We start from the raw sequence: 12,184 nt of genomic DNA on the forward strand, positions 1-12,184 counted from the left end.
TTTCTTTTACTTCTTTGCTCATTGAACATTTTGTCACTGCTTGGAAATCACTTAAGAGCACTTAAGGGGGCGGTGGTGGCACAAGCCTTTAATCCCAGCACTCAGCAGGTGGACCTCTGTGAATTCTGAGACCAGCCTGGTGTACAGAGTGAGTTCCAGGACAGCCAGGGCTACACAGATAAATCCTGTCTTGGGATGGGGGGATAAGGGGAGCATTTAACTTGCTTTGTAAAGATGGGTGACAGTTTTAGGTCGATCACAATTAAGTAGGGTAAAGATTCCTCTAGCCCTACTGTATGGGTAAATGGATTGGCTTGGGTTTATGCCCCAAACAAATTCCTTTCCCCCAATTTCAAAGGCACTAAAGAGATAGTATATAAAGTATACTTGAATTTTGACCACTAGGTTAATGTATACCCTAGAGAACTGGTAAGGATGATTGTTTTGCTACAGTTTTTTTTTTTTTTTTGCCTCTGTCTCCCCAGTGCTGGGATTATAGGGGCAAGTCACACATTTTATGTGTTTTATTTTTCTCAGAGTAACATTGTTTAAGTGACTTACTATCCTACTTAGACTACTTCTATGGAGTAGATTTTTTTTCCTAGCTCAGACCTTATCATTATGTTTTAATTTTGTTTTGCTTTCTTTTTTTTAAGTTAGAAAATGTATATTAGAGTTGTTTCTGAATCAGATAGGTATTGATCAGATGAGGTATTGCTGACTGTGGTGCAATATAGCAGAATACTTTGCCCTGTGCCTTAAATTTCTCAAGGCCTTGTAAATTTATTGATAGGACCTTAAGATTGTTTGGTTGAGAGTGAGATAAATGACATTTTGTTAAGTTCTAAGTCCTGTGTGTTATAATACAGGTGGTGATTCCCAGCAAGAGCTTGTGTTTTATTGCTTAAGTAGAGACTGTATTAGCATAGCATGCCCAGTGCATTGATGCTAGGGAGGGTGAAGAGGTTTTCTGCCTTTGCTTTTTGCCATCTTATTTTCTATCTTGTCTAGTTTATTCATAGAAGAAAATAATTTGAAACTTGAAAGTCAGTGCATAGTGATATTTGTAGACATATTTAAAGGTTAAAGAAAGGGAAGAATTGTAGGAAGAATATTACCTGATACAAGTGGGAATATAAAGTAGTTCTTCCTGGTAAATTTACAGAAACTATTCAGAAGTCATTCTGCCAGTTTATAGTACCCAACAATTAGTTACTGGAAAATAGGAAATAATTATTTTGTGGTTTTCAGATTTTTTTTTCCCTTTTGCAATGGGGTCTTGCTGTGTTGCCTAGGTGGTCTGGAAACTCTAGGGTTCAACTGACTTTGCAGTTCAGCCTCTTTAGTAGCTAGGACTACAGGCATCTGCATTACACCTGGCTTGAAGTTATTTTGAGTGTGAGAAATGTTAGTGAAATTAATGGGTAAGTGAAACAACTTATGCTAAAGATTAAGACAAATTAAAACATTAAATTTTGTGCTTGCTTTGGCAGCATATATACTAAAATTGGAACAATACAGAAAGATCAGCATTGGCCCCTCTGCAAAGAATGACATGAATATTTGTGAGGTGTTCCATATTTTAAAAATTAATAAATTTTGAGTTGGATGTGTTCATTTGTGCACACCTATAATTCCAGCGCTATGGCAAGGAGGATTGAGAGTTTGAGCCAGCCTGGCTATGGTGTAGTAAGGCCCTGTTTCAAAACAAAATTAAAGAAACAAAACCAAGAAACCAAAATAACAATATTGATTTTTGCAAATGACAACAATATTGATTTTTGCAAATGACTGTTTTCATATGATGGTTAGTAGTTTCTTCTGAAATTTTGATACAGATTTTTCTATTGCTCATTTCTTGGAGAGTTTAAAATGGGACTGCCAGGATGGCTGAGTGGGTAAAAGTACTTGATTGTGCAATATTGTAGACTTTAGTTCAATTAGAAGAACCCATGTAAAGGTTCCAGATAAAAAGGAGAACCGGCTCTACAAAGTTGTTCTCTGACCACCACATGCGTGCTGTGATGAACATGAACATACACAATGGGGCGCTAAGAGAGTAAATATTGATTGATTAATTAAGCCTCTTAGCAATTTGGATTGTTTTTTAACTTTTAGTTATATATTTATTTTGTGTGTGTATATTTAGCTTGCATGTGTGTGTGTATGTATGTATATATGTATGTGTCTGGTGCCCTCAGATCAGAAGAAGGTGTGGATCCCCTGAGACCGGAGCTGCCAGGAGGGTGCTAGGAACCGAACCTAGGTTTTCTGTAAGAGCAGTAAGTACTCTTAACCATTGAGCCATTTTCCAGCTCCAGATAAAATTTGTTTTTAGATGTAGATTCTTAAAATAAATGCCTCAAAGAGCAGTCTGCAATTTTGTTGAGAGAGAAAAATACTTCTGAGGCTGGCATGGTTTACATGCTAGTTCTAGGCCACCCAAGGCTACTTGTAGTGAGATCTTGTCTCAAAAAAAAAAAGACAACCTAATGAACAAAAGAGATGAGTGGCTGACAGTGGTGACACGTGCTTTTAATCCCAGCACTGGAGGCTGAGAAAGGTAGCTCTTTGTGAGTTTGAGGTCAACTTGGTCTACTGAGCTAGTTCCAGCACAGCCAGAGCTACATAGTGAGACCCTGTCTCTGGAGGGAAAAAAGGGGGTTTGGTTAAATGGGTACTAGAGTCAGACTTCTAGAATTGAGAATCCCATGCCTATATTTATTAACTGAACCTTGGGCCAGTAACATGACTTATGGGTCATTTTTCTTATCTGTAGCACCCACTATTGTAGTGTTGTGGGGAGGAATAAGTGAGAATTCTCTATAAAATGATTTAGGAAAGCTGTGTGTGGTAGTATTTACATAAATTCCAGAATTCTAGGAAGATGATACTTATTATTTCCCCTTAGAGTTTAGCCTCGGCTACAAAGTGATACAGTTTCTGGCTATCCAGGGCTACATAAAATGACCCTGGGACAAAATAAAACTAAATAAGACAGCACTTGATGTTGCACAATGTGTGTACATTATGTTAACTAGTTGCTGCCAACTCCACTACAGGAAATTAGTGGTAGGGTTTTATTTTAATGGTCATATATATAAATAAAATGGGATAAAGACAAAGGCAAGGACTTAGAGTTTAGGAATAGTGATCAAGTAAGTTTTGTAGCAGAGTTGTGCATCTGAAAGATTAAATCTTTCAGCAAAGAATATGGGAGCAGAGAGGCAAAAATAAGAATAAAAGTACTCTTAATCACGATGTACCTGTAATCCTAGCATTTGGCAGTTGGAAGCAAGAAACTGCAAATTTTAGGCCAGCCTGGATTAGAGTGAGGTCTTGTTCTAAGAAAAAATAAAAGTGAAGTAAAAACAAAACAAAACAAAAAAAACCCCACACACACACAAACCCAAAAATAATGTATGTGCTGCCACACAGTGTTTTGTATCTAAGTAATTAAAAATGAGTTGGTGCCGGGCGGTGGTGGCGCACGCCTTTAATCCCAGCACTCGGGAGGCAGAGCCAGGCGGATTTCTGTGAGTTCGAGGCCAGCCTGGGCTACCAAGTGAGTCCCAGGAAGGCGCAAAGCTACACAGAGAAACCCTGTCTCGAAAAACAAAAAACAAAAAACAAAAAAAAAAAAAAAAAAAAAATGAGTTGGTATGGCTCAGAGGTTAAGAGCACTGACTGCTCTTCCAGAAGTCCTGAGTTCGATTCCCAGCAACCACATGGTGGCTCACAACCATCTATAAAGAGATCTGGTGCCCTCTTCTGGCCTGCAGGCATACATGCTGTATATATACATAATAAATAAATAAATCTTTTTTAAAGAAAGTGTGAGAAACTGGAAAGCAGATTGTTCCTATTGACAGTGTTTAAGATAAGGATAATTTTTTTTTTGCAAAAGTTGTGTGATTGAGCACTAATTTTTTTTCCAGTTTCCATTTGTTTGTCTAGATGGGATTTTTTTTTCCCATTTTACTTATGTGTGAGTATTTTGTATGCATGTATGTGTATGTATGTGTGTTTATCTGGCATCATAGAGGCCAGAAGAGGGCATTGTATCCTTTGGAACTGGAGTTACAGACAGTTGTGAGGCACCATGTGGGTGCTGGGAATTGAACCCTTGAAGTATCAGTGCTCTTTACTGATGAGCTGTCTCTTCAGGGACTGTTTGTGGTGTTGTTCTGAGACAGAGTCTGTACTACAAGGTGGCCTGGAACTCACTGTGATAGCCGCCCAGTAGTTCAGGTTCCCTTCAGATCTCTTCCGATAGCTCCTACCTGCCTGGTGTTCTGAGGGTAGAATCACCATGCCTGGCCAAAAGATACTTTTTTTTTTTTAATAAAGAAAGAGGAAAAATGCAATGCTTCTTGGTGTTTTTTTTTTGTTGTTGTTGTTGTTGTTTTTTAATCACACTAAGAAATACAAACATACTGAATGACAGTTTTTTTGTTTTTTTTTTTCATTTGTTTGTTTGGTTTTTTGAGGCAGGGTTTCTCTGTAGCTTTGTGCCTTTCTTGGAACTCATTCTGTAGCTCAGGCTGGCCTCGACCCACCTGGCTCTGCCTCCCGTGTGCTGGGATCAAAGGCGTGCGCCACCACCGCCCGGCATGAATGACAGTCTTAGACAATCCTACCTGAGCTTCCTGTAGACTGTGATGACAGGTCTGAGCCATCAATACCTAGTTTAAGGATTAAAAACTACATTTATATGTAGAACCAGAAACCCTGGTCACAGTGTAAAGTTATTGTGTATGTGTTTTTAAGTTCCTGTATGTATGTGGACCAGTGGTTGATTTGGGGTGTCTTCTGTAATCACTCCCCACCTTAATTTTTGAGACTGGGTCTCACTGAATCTGAAGCTCCTTGATGAAGCTTGACCGTCTGAACAGCAAGGCTCAGGGCATGTCCTCTCTGAGCTTCCTCAGGGTCAGGATCACAGTGTCACTGCTCGGCTTTTACATGGCTGCTGGGGCCAAACTCAGGTCTTGGTGCTTGAGTGGCAGCACTTCCCCGACTGAGCCGTCTCCTCACCCTGTTGATGATGGACTCGGCTGTTCTCTCCCTTCTGCTTTAGCCTCCTTGAGTGCTAGAACTATAGGGATGTGCCACCACATCCAGGTATTTAGTTTGGGTTTTTTCAGAGCCTCTTGATTAGTTTTATGGCCTACTACTAAGCTTGTGAATCACAATTTAAAGAATATTAAAGAGTTAACAAGATGGCAGTAGTCTTTTGGGCTAATATTTTTTGTATGCTTGTATGCTGCACATAGATCCTTGATTTCTGGACCACTCTGGTAGTTCAGACAGAGATGATTTCTTTTTGCCTTGCTGGAATTACAGATTCAGGGGGAAGACATTGATATCCAACAAGTCTGTTGTAACCAGAATTTATTTGGGAAATACAGGGACAGATGGGTTAATATGGAGCCTTTAGCCTAGTTTATAGACATTGGTGAATATCTTTGAGGCATTTGTGTCCTGTCTTGGAATCTGATAATAGATATGGCTAATGAGAGTGTCATTTGGCTAGAACAGGGGGAGAACATGAGGCTTGAAAGTGTAATCATTCTGAGAACCTGACTGGAGGGGGTAGAAGTGAGAAGTGAGCAAGGGGTTAATCATTCGGGACTAACAATACTTATGGAAGTTTAAATTTTACATTTTCCATTTAAATGGATGCAAGATATTAAAATGAAGGAAGACTTGAGAAGAAGGCAGTATGAAGTGATGTTTAAAGGACTCTAGCTCTAGTATGGGTGGGTGGTCTTTATCACAAAAGATGGAAAAAAGTGGGAAGGTTTGGAAGTTAGTTGGCTGAGACATAACTTGGTATTGCTTCCAATATAAGTGGCCAGATGGAGAATCTAAGAGCATTCTCAGATTTCAGGTTGGGGAAGATGGGTAGGTAATTTACTAAGAGATTATAGGAAGAGAAGTGTGTGTGTGTGTGTGTGTGTGTGTGTGTGTGTGTGTGTGTGTGTGTGTGTGTGAGAGAGAGAGAGAGAGAGAGAGAGAGAGAGAGAGAATGAATGAATGAATGAATGAATGAATGAATGAATGAATATGCTGGGGGAGTTAAAACTTGGACATTTTAAAGTTTCTTCTGATTTCATTTGGTTTCTGTTCCTTTGTAGGTAGCAGATGCTGAGTATTTACCAAGGATTAGGCATTTGAGATATAAAGGTGAACCAAGGTGTTTTTTGCTCTTTGAATGTAGGACCTAGTGAGGTCATGTACACAACTGTTTCCTTATAAGCAGTGCTCTGATAACTAAAGGTTAGCTGAGCCGGGCGGTGGTGGTGCATGCCTTTAATCCCAGTACTTGGTAGGCAGAGGCTGGCGGATCTCTGTTGAGTTCCAGACCAGCCTGATCTACAGAGCGATATCCAGGAAAGGTGCAAAGCTACACAGAGAAACCCTGTCTTGGGGGGGGAAAAAAAAAAACAACTAAAGGTTAGCTGATAGGAATATTTCAGACATGGGTCTTGGATGTTGCTGGAAAAATTCATATAGCTTAATATGTATTTGAACAAAAGTTGCTAGGGCAGAAAGTACTTAACTTTTCTTAGGCATGGGGAAGGTTATTTCACATAAATACATAAGTACAAATGATGTGGCTGGAACATACCTTGTGTGCTTGGGGTGTTTTCATGGAAACAGATGGAAGAGGCTAGGATATTGGGAAGATAATAAGACAAATATGCTAAGGAATTTGCCATTTATTTGGTTATTACAGCAAAAACCATAGGAGTAGAAGTGAGATTGATGAAAGACTATTCTGATGGCAGTATATACAGAATCAGTTTCAGGGAAAGACCTGATAGCAAAACAGCTGTCCTGGACCCTTCTGTAGACCAGGCTGGCCTAGAACTCAGAGATCTTTCTGCCTCTGCCTCCTGAGTGCTGAGATTAAAGGCATGTATCACCATTGCCTGGCTGGAGGCTTTAAAAAAAATTAGAATTTTATTTATCTTTATTGAGTATGCATTTGGTGTGTGGGTTAGAGGAGATTGGCGTTTGTGGAGTTGTTTCCCTTACCTTAAATGGGTTCTAGGATTTGAATTCAGTTGTTCAGGCTTGTGGGGCAAGTGCCTTTACCTACTGAGTCATCTATTTTTCTGGCCCCTCTACGAGATTTTAAAAATAACATGACAGTTTACCTGCCTATACTCCTGTACGTATTCCTTTTGAACAAATTCTGAAGTTTATTGAAAACCAAGAAGTGTGCAGTGATAAATTAACACACAGTTTAGGTTTAATGTGAATATGCCATTCAGGTGATTAAAAAACAAAACTGTTGTTGATTAAAAGACAAAACTATTTTTGTTTATGTGTATGTGAGTGCATCTGTGGGTTCGTGTGTGTGTGTGTGTGTGTGTGTGTGTGTGTGTGTATGTGTGTGTGTGCGCGCGCGCGCAGCAGAATGTGTAAAATCTCCTGGAGCTGGAATTAAAAGTAGTTGTGAACTGCCAACTTTAGTGCTGGGAACTGAACTCAGGTCTTAAGGCAAAAGCAACAACTTTTAACCACTGAGCCTTGGGTCTAGCCTATTCAGCTGGTATTTTGTTTTTCATTGTCTGAGTATTTGCCTGTATGTATGTGTATGGACCACCTAATGTGCCTGGTGCTTAGGAAGGCCAGAAGAGAGTAAGCTGTCAGGTGGGTTCTTTGAACTGAACCTCTGTCTTCAGGTTGTCTAAGGAGCAACAAGTGCTTTTATCTTCTGAGCTGTCACTCCAATCCCCTGAACTCTTGGGCTATTTTTTCATTGTTTGTTTGTTTGTTTGAGGCAAGGTTTCACTATGTAGCCCTGGATGGTTTCGAACTCCCTATGTAGACCAGGCTAATCTCAAATTGGTTGAAGTCGTCCTATTTCTGCCTTCCAAGTGCTGGGATTAAAGGCATGTACCACCACACCTGGCTCTTACTTTCTTTAAAAAACATTTTCCCCCCAATTTCACTTTTTTTGTTGTGTGTGTGTGTGTGTGTGTGTGTGTGTGTGTGTGTGTGTGTGTGTATGGGTGTTTTACCTTCATGTACATCTCTGTACAATGAATGTGCAATGCCTGTGGATGGTAGAAAATGGTGTTAGATCTTCTGGAACTTTAGTTACAGATGATTGTGAGCCACCATGTGGGTGCTGGAAATTGAATCAGTTTTTCCGAAACAAAACAAAACTATTGCTTTTAACTGCAGAGTCATCTCTCCAGCCCCCTAAGTTTATTCATGTTTTGTTTTTTGAGACAGGGTCTCTCTGTCCTGGTTGTCTTAGAGCTACTATGTAGACCAGGCTGATCTTGAACTCACAGAGATACAGCTGCCTCTGCTTCCCACGTGCTGGGATTAAAGGCATGCGCTAAACAGGTACACATAAGTGGGAGACCCGAACTGAAATTCTGCAAGAGCAGTATGTGCTGTCATCTGCTGAGCCATCTCTAACACTCCACTTCAAGCCCAGTTTTGTTTGGCGTTGGGGTGGAAACCCACAGCATCCAGTGTGTTAAACAAGCCATCAACCTACCAACTAAGTTGTATTTCCAGCCCCTTCACCCTCACCCCCACTCCCGCCCACCCCAGAGACAGGGTTTCTTGTTTAGCCCTGGCTGTCCTGGAGCTCACTCTGTAGACCAGGCTGATCTTGAACTCAGAGAGATCCACTTGCCTCTGCCTCCCAAGTGCTGGGATTAAAGGCCTGGTTCCCTATTGTTACTATTGTTATTATTTTAAGCGTGTTTCTCCCTCCCTCCCCCATGTTTATTTGTATGTGCCATGACACTGAACATCTTGGAGTCCGGTGTGGTCTCTTTCCACTGTGTGTATGAGGGAATCAAACTCATTTTTCAGGCTTGGCAGGAGGAGCCTTTTACTAGCTGAGCCATCTTGGTAGGTAGCTGTAGCACAAATTGTTAGAAGGTCTTATTAATAAAAACAAACCAGGAGCCAGGTATTGGGGTGAACACTAAAAGTTCAGAGAAGCCGAACAGGCCATAGCTAACCTCACCATGCCAACTTCTCAGCTGATCCTGTTTTCTCAAACTGGAAGCCTCTGAGTCCTCATCCCGAATGAATCTCAGCTGAACTGCTGCTAAAAGCCTAAAAGCTTAACCAGGCTCTAGTTCTGGTCCTCACGCCTTATATACCTTCCTGCTTCCTGCCATCACTCCTGGGATTAAAACTGTGTGTCACCATGCCTGGCTGTTTCCAGTGTGGCTCTGAACTCACAGAGATCCAGATGGATCTCTACCTTCGGAATGCTAGGATTAAAGGTGTGTGTGCCACCATTTTCTGGCCTCTATATCTAGTGGCTGTTCTGTTCTCTGACCCCAGATAAGTTTATTAGGGTACACAATATATTGGGGAACACAATATCACCACAGGTAGCCCCTGCTATTTTTTTTTTTTTGTTGTTGTTGTTGTTTTTGTTTTTGCTTTTTCTGAGACAGGGTTTCTCTGTGTAGTTTTGGTGCCTGTCCTGGAGCTCACTCCGTAGACCAGGCTGGTTTTGAACTCACAGAGATCCACCTGGCTCTACCTCCTGAGTGCTGTGATTAAAGACGTGTGCCACCACCACCCAGGACCCCTGCTATTTGTATTACTGTTTATTTTGTGATTTTTCTGTATAATTTGTGACGTATAAATTCTGAGTAGTTGAAGGTTCCTTCACTTTATATTCAGTGTGCTGATAATAGACTTTCCCTGGATACTCCAGTGGAAAGTAAAAATACATGTAGTTAAAATAATCTTAATACAGTGTTGTCACATGCCTTTATACCCCGTACTCAGGAGGCAGAGACAGGGGGATTTCTTTGAATTGGAAGCCAGCCTAGTGTACAGAGTGAGTTCCAGAGAAACCTTGTCTCAGAAACAAAACAAAACAGAACTCAATAATGTAAACAACAAGGAAGTAAAGATACTAAGCAGTTCTTTGAATGGTGGCTTTAGATAACTTTCATTGAAAATTCATGTTCCAAACTATCTATGGTTTTTAAAATTAATTTTTAAAAATTTTTAATTATTTGTGTATCTGTGTTTGGGTTTGTGCATTTGAATGTACTACTCTTGGAGGCCAGAAGATTTTAAGTCTCCTAGAGCTGGAGTTGTAGATGGTTCTGAGCCACCTGAATTGAGTGTTAGGAACCAAACTTGCATCCTCTGCAACAATACTACACACCGTCCACTGGGCAGTCTTGCCAACTCCTGCATAGTTTATTTATTACATTGTTGTGGTAGAAAGGGCCTGATAGATTCTTTAAAAGAAGAAAGTAAGAAAACAAAAACCTAGACTATAGGGCTAGGAATATGTAGCTCTGTTAGTAGTCTGCTTGCCTAGCACACATGAAGTTCAATCTCTAGCACCTGTCAGGTGTGATGTCACACAGCTGTAATCCCAACACTTTTGAGATGGAGGCAGGAGAATTGGAAGGTCAAGATCATCCTCAGCTAATTAGAGAATTCAAGATTAACCCGGGATACATGAAACCCTCCCTAAATGAGACAAGACAAACCAAATCACACCCCAGAAAGAAAGCCACATAAAGCTGAGTGGTGATGCATGTTGTTGTTTTGAGACAGGGTTTCTCTGTAGTCTTGGCTGTCCTGGAACTTATTCTGTAGACCAGGCTGGACTCAAACTCACAGAGATCTACCTGCCTCTGCCTTCCGAGTACTGAGAACACTTTTAAACCCAGCGCTTGGAGTCAGAGGCAGGCAGATCTCTGTGAGTTTGAGGTCAGCCTGGTCTAGAGAGAGTTCCAGGACAGCCAGGGCAGCTGCACAGAGAAACTCTGGGGGGGGGGGGGGGAAGAGAGGAGAGAAGCCACATATAGAAAGAGTTAAACTTAATAAGGTTGAATCAAGTGGGTCATTAAAGTGATTGTCTATCAGAAGCAGACTAATTTTTTTCATATGTTTATGTGTGTGGTGTGCACATTAGCATCCACGTGGGTATACATGCAAATGTGTGTAGTGGAGGTCTGGGGTTGATATGAGTTGTTTTCATCTCACTTTGCTTTTTTATATTGAATCTGACTGGAAACTGGATCCGATCTGTTTGGCAGCTTGGTCTTGGTATTCCCTGTCTCTGCCTCCCTCCCACTGGGATTATAGGTTCTAGGGATCTAAGCTTCAGACTTTAAGCTTAAACAGCAAGCATTTATACCCATGGAGCCATTTTTCTAGCTTGGACTAATTTTTGATTGTGTAGGTTCAAGTATCTTTAATTATTAAATACCCATTAATGTATTTTGTTTTAAAAGATTTTTTTTTATGTGTTTGTGTTTGCGTGAATGTGTTTGTGAGAGTGTAGATACCTCCTCAGGAGGCCATTTGTGAGCTACCCATGTGTGGGTTCTGATATCTGAATTCTGGTTTTTAATTGCTCAATCATCTCTCTAGCCCACAGTAATGTGTTTTATTTTGAGATAGGACCTCAAGTAGAAGAGGCTGGCCTTGAACCCCTGATTTTCCTGTCTACATCTTCCAAGTTCTGGTGTGCACCAGATTACAATGTGTGTCACCCTGCCCAGTTTCCATTAGTGCTTTTTCCACACGAACAATGTTAAGCAGATCATTACAATTCACAAGTCAATAAGGAACAACTTGGCCTTTCCAGGTTGCAGTTGATGATGTCTGGAAACTTGTATTTGAGACAATGTTTCATACAGTCTAGAATGAACTTGAACTTCCCTGGCCTCCACTTCCCAAGTGCTGGAATTATGGGAGTGTGCTGTAACATTGGGCTAAAATCATACTGGTGTGTGTGTGTGTGTGTGTGTGTGTGTGTGTGTGTGTGTGTGTGTGTGTGTGTGTGTGTGTGAAGTTTTGCAAACTTCAAACTGGTGATTGAAGTTTTGTAATCAATTGCAGAGAGAAGTAACTTCTGGGTATTTTAAAACCTTAGACATTCTCCTCTTGCCATACCTGAAGGGATTTGCTGGTGTAAAATGCTAAAGTGCCAATAATGAAGAGCCCGGATCTGTACTATATACTTTCCTGGCTGAGCTAGAGATTTGGCTGTTTGTACCCAGAGGCAATGTTCTGTACCTCTTTCTGGCTAGATTTTGTGTAGGAACAAGTCATATATGAGCAGATTAACTCCAAAAATCACTCCACTTGCAAAGAATATACTTGTGATATGAGAAGTGATAGAAGTAGTAGATAGCCTGTTGACTGTGGCTCA

The 12,184-nt window shown here is 40.7% G+C and overlaps 1 protein-coding gene and 1 non-coding gene across 3 annotated transcripts in view; both read left to right on the forward strand.

Annotated features, from left to right (window-relative positions):
- The window catches only part of Ep300 (EP300 lysine acetyltransferase), a 71,299-nt gene that overhangs the window by 4,433 nt on the left and 54,682 nt on the right, over positions 1 to 12,184 (forward strand). The gene's annotated exons all lie outside the window — the stretch shown is intronic.
- LOC121824577 (U6 spliceosomal RNA) lies at positions 1,478 to 1,585 on the forward strand. The gene has a single exon (XR_006066507.1). It is a non-coding gene; the product is annotated as a U6 spliceosomal RNA (small nuclear RNA).

Source organism: Peromyscus maniculatus, chromosome 20 (assembly GCF_049852395.1).
Source record: "Peromyscus maniculatus bairdii isolate BWxNUB_F1_BW_parent chromosome 20, HU_Pman_BW_mat_3.1, whole genome shotgun sequence".
Lineage (NCBI taxonomy): Eukaryota > Metazoa > Chordata > Mammalia > Rodentia > Cricetidae > Peromyscus > Peromyscus maniculatus.